The 13,355-nt window shown below is 36.7% G+C and overlaps 1 protein-coding gene across 20 annotated transcripts in view; it reads right to left on the bottom strand.

Annotated features, from left to right (window-relative positions):
• Positions 1–13,355, bottom strand: part of CTNNA3 (catenin alpha 3) — a 1,911,430-nt gene that overhangs the window by 568,739 nt on the left and 1,329,336 nt on the right. The window lies entirely within an intron of this gene.

Raw genomic sequence — 13,355 nt, forward strand, 5'->3', positions numbered from 1 at the left:
TTTATCTCCTATAATTCTTTTTAATTTTTCAAAATTTTCATTAAGGATGATTTTCTGAAGTTAAAGTTCAAAATAAAATAATGCATTTGCATTCTTGGAGGATGAATTAAAACAAAGCAGCCTCTTTCATTAAATTGCTATTTCCTATCACTGTGGCTCAGATCATGAAATCCTTATTGCCAAATTCAGACTTAAATTGAAGAAAGTAGGGAAAACCACTAGACCATTCAGGTAGGACCTAAATCAAATCCCTTATGATTATACAGTGGAAGTGAGAAATAGATTTAAGGGCCTAGATCTGATAGATAGAGTGCCTGATGAACTATGGAATGAGGTTCGTGACATTGTACAGGAGACAGGGATCAAGACCATTCCCATGGAAAAGAAATGCAAAAAAGCAAAATGGCTGCCTGGGGAGGCCTTACAAATAGTTGTGAAAAGAAGAGAAGCGAAAAGCAAAGGAGAAAAGGAAAGATACAAACATCTGAATGCAGAGTTTCAAAGAATAGCAAGAAGAGATAAGAAAGCCTTCTTCCGTGATCAATGCAAAGAAATAGAGGAAAACAACAGAATGGGAAAGACTAGAGATCTCTTCAAGAAAATCAGAGATACCAAAGGAACATTTCATGCAAAGATGGGCTCGATAAAGGACAGAAATGGTATGGACCTAACAGAAGCAGAGATTCTTCTCTGAAGAGAAGAGATGGCAAGAATACACAGAAGAACTGTACAAAAAAGATATTCACGACCCAAATAATCACGGTGGTGTGATCACTGACCTAGAGCCAGACATCCTGGAATGTGAAGTCAAGTGGGCCTTAGAAAGCATCACTACGAACAAAGCTAGTGGAAGTGATGGAATTCCAGTTGAGCTATTCCAAATCCTGAAAGATGATGCTTTGAAAGTGCTGCACTCAATATGCCAGAAAATTTGGAAAACTCAGTAGTGGCCACAGGACCAGAAAACGTCAGTTTTCATTCCAATCCCAAAGAAAGGCAATGTCAAAGAATGCTCAAACTACCGCACAATTGCACTCATCTCACACGCTAGCAAAGTAATGCTCAAAATTCTCCAAGCCAGGCTTCAGCAATATGTGAACCATGAACTTTCTGATGTTCAAGCTGGTTTTAGAAAAGGCAGAGGAACCAGAGATCAAATTGCCAACATCCGCTGGATCACGGAAAAAGCAAGAGAGTTCCAGAAAAACATCTATTTCTGCTTTATTGACTATGCCAATGCCTTTGACTGTGTGGATCACAATCAACTGTGGAAAATTCTGAAAGAGATGGGAATACCAGACCACCTGATCCGCCTCTTGAGAAATTTGTATGCAGGTTAGGAAGCAACAGTTAGAACTGGACATGGAACTACAGACTGGTTCCAAATAGGAAAAGGAGTATGTCAAGGCTGTATATTGTCACCCTGCTTATTTAACTTATATACAGAGTACATCATGAGAAACACTGGGCTGGAAGAAGCACAAGCTGGAATCAAGATTGCCAGGAGAAATATCAATAACCTCAGATATACAGATGACACCACCCTTATGGCAGAAAGTGAAGAGGAACTAACAAGCCTCTTGATGAAGGTGAAAGTGGAGAGAGGAAAAGTTGGCTTAAAGCTCAACATTCAGAAAACGAAGATCATGGCATTTGGTCCCATCACTTCATGGGAAATAGATGGGGAAACAGTGGAAACAGTGTCAGATTTATTTTTCTGGGCTCCAAAATCACTGCAGATGGTGACTGTAGCCATGAACCTAAAAGACACTTACTCCTTGGAAGGAAAGTTATGACCAACCTAGACAGCATATTCAAAAGCAGAGACACTACTTTGCCAACAAAGGTTCATCTAGTCAAGGCTATGGTTTTTCCTGTGGTCATGTATGGATGTGAGAGTTGGACTGTGAAGAAGGCTGAGCACCAAAGAATTGATGGTTTTGAACTGTGGTGTTGGAGAAGACTCTTGAGAGTCCCTTGGACTGAAAGGAGATCCAACCAGTCCATTCTAAAGGAGATCAGCCCTGGGATTTCTTTGGAAGGAATGATGCTTAAGCTGAAACTCCAGTTCTTTGGCCACCTCATGCGAAGGGTTGACTCATTGGAAAATACTCTGATGCTGGGAGGGATTGGGGGCAGGAGGAAAAGGGGACGACAGAGGATGAGACGGCTGGATGGCATCACTGACTCGATGGACATGAGTCTGAGTGAACTCCAGGAGTTGGTGATGGACAGGGAGGCCTGGCGTGCTGCAATTCATGGGGTCGCAAAGAGTCGGACACGACTGAGTGATGTATCTGATCTGATCATTAATTTATTACTTCTCATTGCAGTTCTCCTAGCTTCTGTTTTCACATGTCTTCTCTTCTGTATTTCTATTGCTCCTAAATGATCTAGGTGAAATTCTTCCTTCAACTTGAGAGCTTTTCAAAAATAATAATAATAATAAGACTTCAGGCCAAGATGTGAGGTAGAGGAACATGCAGAAAAATTTTACTCCCCAAACTCCATAAAAAAGACCAGGAAAGCAGTAGCAATATATGAAAAGTTATTCCCAAGACTAAAAAAAGCTATGAAATGTATGAGAATCATCTATACTCTATAATCTGAACAGATATTAATTAATCCCCTATACTTGACAAGAAGGAGTTCAGGAAAATAAGCTATCACCTCTCTTTCTCCAATATGGAAAAAAAAAAATAGGTTCGATTCAGGCAATGGAAAAGCTTAAAGTTAGAATTGGGAGAGGTGTTTTGGAGAAGCAAAGAAACGGTGACTTGAATAGAGCTGGTGCTTCCCTATTTTTTTGTAAATCATCATAATGATGGAACATGTTTCCATAGAGAGTAGGTAAGGAGAATAGATATTTAACTGGGGGTAATAGGACCTTTCAAGTTCCATATGTAATGACATGCTTAGTATTTTGTGAAAATGATTAAGTATTTTATATTAAATATTCTATTAATCTCTCTCTTTTGGAGCCTCCAAAAAATTACGAGAAAGGGAAAGCATGCTATTGGGCAAAATTTCATGAAATAAAATCTCTGGAGAATTTTGACATTTGTTTCAGGCTTCCAGTGAATATGTATTATTTTTAAATAGAAAAAAAATCAGCTAAAATATTTCCAAGAAATTTATATTAGGTCCAAATTTCCTCTCTTTAAAGAATCAAAATTCCATCTCTTATTCAGGAGTTAGTTCTATTGGACCAATTCATTCTTTTCCCACAGTGTTCTGACTTATACTTGCTTCTCTATGAGCCATTATTCCTGACATGACTGCTATTTCCTCCACGGGAAACATGTATATCACAAGAAGATGGAAAATCAAAAATTTTCTCTTAAACTTATGAATATAAGGTTATTAAACAAGATTTAACAATAAATAAGAAATTTCTCTTTTATAGGTTATTTGGAATAGACAATTTTTTCTGAAGGTAGCCAGTTGTATTAAAACAAAACAAAGCAGTCTTAACTGTAATGTGCTTTTAAACTAAGAGTTCCTACTCAACTAGATTCCAAATATGGGCTTGAAAAAGGAGAAATGCTGATTTACTTCCTTGTCTATACAATAACTGGTATTAATGAACGAAATAGGGTGCAGACGGGACAGATGGTAGCAGAATTTCAGAAGTGGGGAAGATTGCATAATGATTCCAATAGATTTCAGAGCTACAGCTATGCTGCAAATGAATTACCTGTCAGGAGTTACCAAAATGTACCAAGAAATGCACTATAAAAATCAGCCACATGCAGAACATATTCAATAAGATAATTCATTTTAAGGTTTAGGGCATAAGGACTGATCACCAAATCAATAAACGGATAAGGAACACTGTGTGTGTTCCTAGGAGAAACATCTTTTGTGACTTATACTTGGTGGTAAAATTTCCAAATATTTAAATAAGGTAAGTAACTTTCCAGAGTTTGAATCACCTTTAATGTGACAAAATAGATCTGATATTACCCAACATCCTGGCTTATGTCAAATAAATATCCTATATCAAGTTAGAAAGTACCATAGTAAGTTTGTGGTGAGAATCTGTTTAAGACCTGCACTAAAGTAGCTTCTTTAATCTTACTGTATATAAGGGCATATTGTTTATTTCCTTGTCTCTGAAACATCAAGGCAAATAGCTTTCACAAAGTCAAATCTAACAAAACTGTACTACTGGTTGAGAATCTGGCTCAGAAAGCATGTCCTGTCTATTCTGAATTAGCCTGATTCATAACCCTGCTCATCTGAGGTCTGCTCATTCACTTAGAAAATGCTAAAAAGACACTAAGAACACCACTGAGCATCAAAATGGTCAATAAACAGAAGTTTTCTCCCAACTATCATTATTTAATGGGAATTATCATACAGTTGTGGATTTGGTACTAACATGAACAATAGATATCATATTGTTTGACACATCAATGTCATAGACATGACCAATATTTATTAGATAAAAATGGCACAACCAAATCACATATCTACATACCCTTTGTTTATATTTTGTGTGTCAATTTGCCAAAGCCACAATAACCAGATTTTTAATCAACACATCTAGATGTTGCAGTGAACGTATATTTTAGATGAGATTAACATTTAAATCCATAGATTTTGAGCAGAGCAGATTCCCTCCAGAATATGGGTAGGCCTAACCAAACCAATTGAAAGTCCTGATTAAGAAAGAATTTGTCCAGCAGACAGCCTTCAGACACAAGTTACATAAGCAATGCTTCCCTGGGTCTCCAGCCTGCCAGTCTACTCCTGCAGGTTTTAGATTTGCCAGCCTCCTAAACTGCATGAGCCAATTCCTTAAAATCTCTCTCTCTGTCTTTGTCTGTTTCTCTCTGCTATTTTTCATTCTGTTTCTTTGGAGAACACTAGCTAATACAATTTTCATCCTGCAAAGGTATCATCACTCTAAAAACTGTCTAAAATTCTTTACGTGACCTATGAACTCCCCATGGTCTAACTGATGGATATCATCACTTTGACCTCATTTACTTTCTTTCACTCATTCACTGAGTCCAGCTATGCCAAACTTCTAAGTCAGTTTCCATTATGACTTTGCATTTAGTTCTTTCTTGTGGAATTTTATTTCCTGCAAGAGCCCAGGCCTTTATTTCACCCAAGTCTCTGTTAAAATATCACCCAAAAAGCCTCACAACTCAAAGTGGTATTCATGAGCTAGCAGCATTGGTAACACCCAGGAGCTTATAAGAAATAAAAAATCACAAACCACATTGTATTAATATCCACAGGTGACTGCTATGCACGTTGTTTGACAAACATGGATGTACTTCCTTGTGTCTTCTCATCCTTCTTTGGCTCTTTGCCCTGCTTCTTCTTTTATGGTACTCATCACTAATTGACATGATAATATGTGTTCATATAGTTGTTCATTGATGGTTTCTCCCACTACATTGTAAACCCCAAAAGGGCAGAGACCCTAATCTAAAGACTAGGACCTTTCCTGGCACACAATGATTCTTCTCATGTTGACTCGGCCATTTGGATGTACATCCAAGTATTCCTCATTAGAATACTTAAAATACTACATAGTATGTTCTCAGTGAGGCATTAATGAGTGAATGAATGCTGATTGCAGCAGACACCTCTTAAATAACCACTCAGCACTATCCACTCAGTTTTCTCTAAGCAAACACTGATTCTTGTGTAGGTAACCAATCTCCTTCAGTAGGTCACATCCTTCTAACTATATCCCTTTTCCAGTCTCAGAGAGTAGTATCTAATTGTACAAAACAAAACTAGTGATCCTTTTCTCCTTGCCAGTGGTTGGTTTAAGAATGGGCATGTGCTTCAGTTCTCAACAAGGAGACATGAGGCCACATCCAGGCTCTTAGAAAGGGACTCAAATTATATAACTCTTTTTACACCTCTGGAAAATTTTGGTATATGTATAATATTCAGATATGCTATAGCCATCTTGCTAATATCTAAAAGATGAAGCCAACATACATGGAAGGATTTAGAGCAGACAAGAGCAAAGAAGTGAAGTCAGAGCTTAGACCGTCCTATCTGTGAAATTTTTGTCCTTGTTGAAGATAAATGAGATCAGATTTGAATTACTTGAAACTGGAAACACTTTTTTAGGTTAGTTATCTGAGTATTAGCTTATATATCTTCATATTGGTAGAAAAACATGAGAGATATCAGTATTTATTAGTACAGTCTCTTTTTCTTCCCCAACCAGAATATCCAACAGTACTGAGAAAATCTTCTGTAGTATAATGCTAAGCAGCTAACCCCTGAACTTATAAAACTTTCTTGTTACTAGTCATTAATAAACAAGTATTTACTAATGACATAGCTATTATACTGTAGTTGAGAGAATATCAACAAAGGTCCATCTAGTCAAGGCTATGATTTTTCCTATAGTCATGTGTGGATGTGAGAGTTGGACTATAAAGAAAGCTGAGTGCCGAAGAATTGATGCTTTTGAACTGTGGTTCTGGAGAGGACTCTTGAGAGTCCCTTGGACTGCAAGGAGATCCAACTAGTCCATTCTGAAGGAGATCAGTCCTGGGTGTTCATTTGAGGGACTGATGTTGAAGCTGAAACTCCAATACTTTGGCCACCTGATGCAGAAAGCTGACTCATTTGAAAAGACCCTGATGCTGGGAAAGATTGAGGGCACAAGGAGAAGGGGACAGTGGAGGATGAGATGGTTGAATGTCATCACCAAAACAATGCACATGGGTTTGAGTGGACTCTGGGAGTTGGTGATGGACAGGGAGGCCTGGCGTGCTGCGGTTCATGGGGTCGCAAAGAGTCAGACACGACTGAGCGACTGAACTAAACTGAGAGAATATAAATTTTAATTTTAAAATGCAAGTCAAGAAATTCTTACTTGTTTTAAGCCATTTGATTAAACATTTCTAGACAAGTTACATAAATTCTTTAAACAGTGGTATTAATATAATTAGTACGGATGCCGAAATATTCAAGACCTACAGTGTCATACAGACAAAAAGAAATAAGAATTAATTGGGTGCATTTCAAAAAATGTTTAGAGAGATTATACCAAATGATTGTCCATCTGACTAAATTGTTGAAGGAGTCTGTGTATAAATAGTATACACAAGATGACATATTTTAAAGACATTATTCTCTGAAGTAAATATTATTGTTACAGATTTTTTTCATCAAAGTTCTGCTTCATTCAACTAGAAATTTAAAAGGCGAATCAACAAAAACCTAGATCGAATACACAAATGATGATTGTGTCCATTCACTCATTCAACAAATATTCATTAAATACTAGTTTGTGTCCAGTACTGAACTAGACACAGGTAATGCAACACTGAAACAGACTTTAACTTTATGGGATTCAGAGATTAGAGGAGAAAAAATAGTAATAGTGCAAATATACGTTAAGTACTGGTGGCATTAGTGGTAAAGAAACCATCTGCCAATGCAGGAGATGTAAGAGATGGGCTCGATCTCTGGGTCAGGAAGATTCCTGGAGGAGGCCACAGCAACCCACTCCAGTATCCTTGCCTGGAAAATCCAATAGACAGAAGAGCCTGGTGGGCTATGGTCCATAGCGTCACAAAAAGTCAGACATGAGTGAAGTGACTTACCGAGCAATCATGTTAAGTTCTAAAGTAACTGAAAATTTTGCAAGTGTGTATCAAGGAAATTTTAATTAGTGTGGACTATTTAGGAAGACTTAAACCTAAAAGAAGAGCAGAAATTAGAAGGAAGTGAGGAGGGGATATTTGAAATAATAAGTACAAAAATAGCTAAGTTCTTAAGATAGGAGAATTCATAGTCTTGAGAAAGTAAATTTTTTTAAGTTGGAACTCAGTGGACGAAGGTGAGAATGGCATAAGAAATATATGAAAATGTAGTAGGTTGTCAGCTCATGAGATTCTTGTAAATTATGTTAAAATTGTCTTTATCCCAAGAACAATGGTAAATTATTAACCAATATGAAGCAGTATGTATGTATGAGTAGGACAGAGGTCTGTATATGAGAAATTTAAAACTTTGGAAATAACATTCTGTCCTATAGACATGGAAACAGAAATGGTCAACGTGAATGTAGGTATACCAGCTGGGGACTCTCACTAGATGTAAAGTGAGGGATAATGAAAGCTTTAACTCAGATGATAAAGAAAAAATTAAGAAAAGTGAACATAAATATATAAGAAATAGAATCAATAAAATCCATTAATGAATTTGAAAGCAGAGTAGCAATAAAGAGAGTGAAGGTGGTGGGCAGTGTGGGGATTTGGAGTGAAAGGCCAGAAGTTTAATTTGGGGCATGCTAAGTTGGATGCACCTTTGAAATATCTAAGTAGAAATACCAAGACATTGAATGCTTAGGTCTGAGGTACATAGAAGAGGGCTATAGAGATAAAAAGTTTTTAATAACCTGCATCTAACTAGTGATCAAAATAAGAATATTTTATCTTAAAAAGAATGAATAAGATTACCTTACTAATCTAAGGGATAAGGGAGAGGATTTGGAGTGAAAACATTATGGCATGGAGGAAACCTAAGGGTCTAAGAGGAAAAAAATGAATTTACAAAGGTGTCACAGAAAGGAGGGCCCAAACAGAAAGAAGGTCAAGAGAATGGGAGTTTATGGAAACCACCAAAAGAAACTGTGTCAGGAAGAAAGTGGTCTACACTGTAAAATGTTTGGAAATTAAACAAGCTGAAAGTTGAAATATGTACATTGTCTCTACTATTTAAACAACTGTTGACTCTAAGAAAAGTCATTTATATTAATGAAGAAAGAAGCCAGACTGAATTGAAGAAATGAACAGGAAGAAGGGAAATGAAGATAATATCTTTTCTTTTGAGACATTTGACTACAAAAGGAAGAAAGAGAGGTAGCCTATACCTGAAGGAATTTTTGTTCAAATGTGTGTGATATGTGCATGTCTAAAATGAGTGTGTGTGTGTGTGTGTGTGTGCGTGCGCGTGTGTGGGGTGGGGATCCATTTAAGAAGTATAATACATTTAAAATATATGGTATAAATATATAAACATGCTGCTTCTGCTGCTGCTGCTAAGTTGCTTCAGTCATGTCCAACTCTGTGAGACCCCATAGATGGCAGCCCACAAGGCTCCTCTGTCTCTGGGATTCTCTAGGCAAGAATGCTGGAGTGGGTTGCCATTTCCTTCTCCAATGCATGCATGCGTGCTAAGTTGCTTCAGTTGTGTCCGACTCTGTGCAAACGTATGGACAGCAGCCCACCAGGTTCCTCTGTCCACGGAGTTCTCTAAGCAAGAATACTGGAGTGAGTTGCCATTTCCTTCTACCATATAAAAACATAAATAAGCATAAATAAAATATATAATATAAATTTATATAAGTATGAATATAATGAATTAAGTAAGATTCCTGAGAATACAAGAAAGAAAAGGTCCAGAATAACTTGGATGTGCTGTCTATGGGTAATAGAAACAAGAGTACTAGAACTGGAAAATTCCAGAATATGTTAGAAGTGCTAGGCCTGTAGGTTTGATAAAGCATATTGACATTTGTTAATGCTGTTTTGAATCTGTATAGTAAGAGGCAGGTCATCTATCAAACACTAATGTATAATGCATTAACAGCAAATTTTAAGAGACTATGGAAGGTTTGAAATTGGTTCAGGATGGGGAACACATGTATACCTGTGGTGGATTCATTTTGATATTTGGCAAAACTAATACAGTTATGTAAAGTTTAAAAATAAAATTAAATTAAAAAAAAAAGAAATTGAAGTTTCAAGGAGTGGGAGATCAGTATAGACAGAAAAAAAAATCTGTGAATTTATAGACAATATTAAGGATTTAAATGAAGTTAAAAATCATCCCCTTATAGTGACATCAGTCTGCTATATTGTGCTGTTTCACCTAGTAATTCTCAGCCACCTGGATTCTAGACATCAAAACAGTGGGTTCAGTTCAGTTCAGTTCAGTAGCTCAGTCGTGTCCGACTCTTTGCGACCCCATGAATCGCAGCACACCAGGCCTCCCTGTCCATCACCTGAGTTCACTCAGACTCACGTCCATCGAGTCGGTGATGCCATCCAGCCATCTCATCCTCTGTCGTCTCCTTCTTCTCCTGCCCCCAATCCCTCCCAGCATCAGAGTCTTTTCCAATGAGTCAACCCTTCGCATGAGGTGGCCAAAGTACTGGAGTTTCAGCTTTAGCATCATTCCTTCCAAAGAACACCCAGCACTGATCTCCTTTAGAATGGACTGATTGGATCTCCTTACAGTCCAAGGGACTCTCAAGAGTCTTCTCCAACACCACAGTTCAAAAGCATCAATTCTTCAGCGTTCAGCCTTCTTCACAGTCCAACTCTTACATCCATACATGACTACTGGAAAAACGATAGCCTTGACTAGACGGACCTTTGTTGGCAAAGTAATGTCTCTGCTTTTTAATATGCTATCTAGGTTGCTCATAACTTTCCTTCCAAGGAGTAAGTGTCTTTTAATTTCATAGCTGCAATCACCATCTGCAGTGATTTTGGAGCCCCCCAAAATAAAGTCTGACACTGTTTCCACTGTTTGCCCATCTATTTCCCATGAAGTGATGGGACCAGATGCCATGACCTTAGTTTTCTGAGTGTTGAGGTTTAAGCCAACTTTTTCACTCTCCACTTTCACTTTCATCAAGAGGCTTTTGAGTTCCTCTTCACTTTCTGCCATAAGAGTGGTGTCATCTGCATATATGAGGTTATTGATATTTCTCCCAGCAATCTTGATTCCAGCTTGTGCTTCTTCCAGCCCAGCATTTCTCATGATGTACTCTGCATATAAGTTAAATAAGCAGAGTGACAATATACAGCCTTGATTACTTCTTTTCCTATTTGGAACCAGTCTGTTGTTCCATGTCCAGTTCTAACTGTTGCTTCCTGACCTGCATACAGGTTTCTCAAGAGGCAGGTCAGGTGGTCTGGTATTCCCATCTCTTTCAGAATTTTCCACAGTTTATTGTGATCCACACAGTCAAAGGCTTTGGCATAGTCAATAAAGCAGAAATAGATGGTCTTCTGGAACTTCTTGCTTTTTCGATGATCCAACAGTGGGTAGTTGGACTCATATAAGGCTGGAACATTTGAATGGACTGTATCAAAGACAGTTTTAAACATGGTTGGTAGTGAAAACCTGAGGCATTAATTATATTACTCAAGGGAAATAGATAATATAGTAGAGAGAAAGGATAAGATATTGGAAGAAAGCAAACAAATAAACAAAAATGACACTGTTAGGAAATCAATGGAGTTGGACAAGCCAGCAAAGGAGACTGAGAAGTAAACAGAAATGGGAAGATAGCCAAGGGAGTCCAGAATCATGCAGAATTGAGTAAAAGAAGAGAGTCAACAAAGGTAATTAGTTAGCAGTGTCAATGAAAAAGGGAGATGGATTAAAATAAGAAATAGCATTGGGTCTTTAGTAATTAGAATACCATTAATTCTCTTGAAAAGAATAGATTGCATAAGGTAGACCAAAATATCTGAGAAACTAAAGACTGAGAAAGGTAATTTCTGGAAGTCTGACCCTGAAAGAAAGGAGTAAGAGATGCCTGGCACCATCTTAACTTTTGTCTACTTTAAATGGATTATTTTTCATTTTTACATCTCAGTCCTTGAGGATACAAAGACAGGGAAAGGGGGAAAATTATTTTTTGTTTGTTTATACCAAACAATTAATTTTATATAAACAAATGTTAATAATGGTAACCTCTGGAGAGGGGTATGCAGTTGAAAATATGAAAGAGCTTTCATTATTTATGTCTAAGCCTCTTTATTTTTTTTTATTTCAATGAGAAAGCAGCCTTTTTGTCATTATGAAAGCAATTATAATTTTAGCATGCCTCTAATATCTTGCTGTTTCATTTTTAGTATTATTCAATATTAGAAGGTGAGTAAAATGCTTTCTTATACTGTTCTTATACTGATTATATTCAAAATTGCTTTCTACCTGCTACAGAGAAACCAAAAAAAGCCTGACAAATATATATTGGTTATTGGAAATGCTCAAACAGTCATTTTAAATAGATTCTAAATCTTTTAGACATTGGATTTTTCTTTCTTGCTCAATTTCACACTGACATATGTAAAAGTATAATAAGAATTTGCTATTTAGTCCATTATGTGCAAAAGAGCAGGTTGTTTAGTGCGTCAAAAGCATCCTCTGTGGGCTTTTAACTAATCACTCAATCACATGAAAAAAGCTGAAGATAGAATAAGATGCCAACCTACACAGAAATCATGGAAGCTCGAATTTAGCCAAATATCTTGGCAGAAAGATGGGTGCTTATATCCTACTGAACAGAACAAAATGAGATGAATTTACTATTTTCTTTATTTTTTCTTTTTGAGAGCAGAGTGTGATTTACAAATGAAGAATGATCAAGCCCAGGTTTCTTGAGATTTGGACAGTACTTTCTACAGCAAAGAAATCTCCCCTGTAGACTCTGGAACATGTTGTATTATCTTATCATATAACAGATGACCAGCCATATGGCGAGGGAGGGGGAAACCAGGGAGGTAACAGTCTACAGTAGCAGTAGATGCGTGAATGAGAAAACAAAGGTTAAAACCATATATGTGAAATGTGGATGATTTTTCTATTTTTTAGTTAGAAGATCTTTTTTTGGAATGATATTTCTTGTCATATGAGAATATGTTTTAAAACTCATATTTATATACAAGATATTCATTTTAAAATAGATTTTAAGTGTTCTTTACAATAGCACAATTGGGATACAGCCTCAAAATCAATACAATGTAATATGATCCATATACGCACACTCAAAAGGTCTCGTTTTCTAGAGACATTAAAATTTTAAAATATTTATATGAAATTGCCTAATTCACTCATTAGGCAAATTTCCACCTGATGGTAGGTTACTAAACTGTTTTAGGAGTTTGCAGTATTTCTTTCAAGATACAAAACACAGTACGGCAGTCACTTATTTAATGCTACCTCAGCTGCTTAAACTCAAACTGATTTAATATCTCATTTAATGTTTTGCACTATTATTCATATAGCTTAACAGAGATAGAAGTTTACAATGTGACAGGGCAGAAAGAAGATCTGATACTTGCCTTCCATTGTGCAAACTGTCTCTTGACTTTTCTGGAAAAAGTCAGAGACTGACAAACGCCACAATAGATATATAGAATATAATGTTGTAATTACCTACTCAGCTATGGAAGAAGGGAAGTGTTCCAAGTATACGTGATTTTATCACAATTTCTATCATCATCCAATATCTTAGTTATATTAACAAAATTAATTTCCTAGTTTAAAATTTATAGTAATAAGAATAAATTGTGAGTCATTATCTTCGATATATTTGGCTTGCTTTACTTTAAGTCGTAAAG

Source organism: Bubalus kerabau, chromosome 1 (assembly GCF_029407905.1).
Source record: "Bubalus kerabau isolate K-KA32 ecotype Philippines breed swamp buffalo chromosome 1, PCC_UOA_SB_1v2, whole genome shotgun sequence".
NCBI lineage: Eukaryota > Metazoa > Chordata > Mammalia > Artiodactyla > Bovidae > Bubalus > Bubalus kerabau.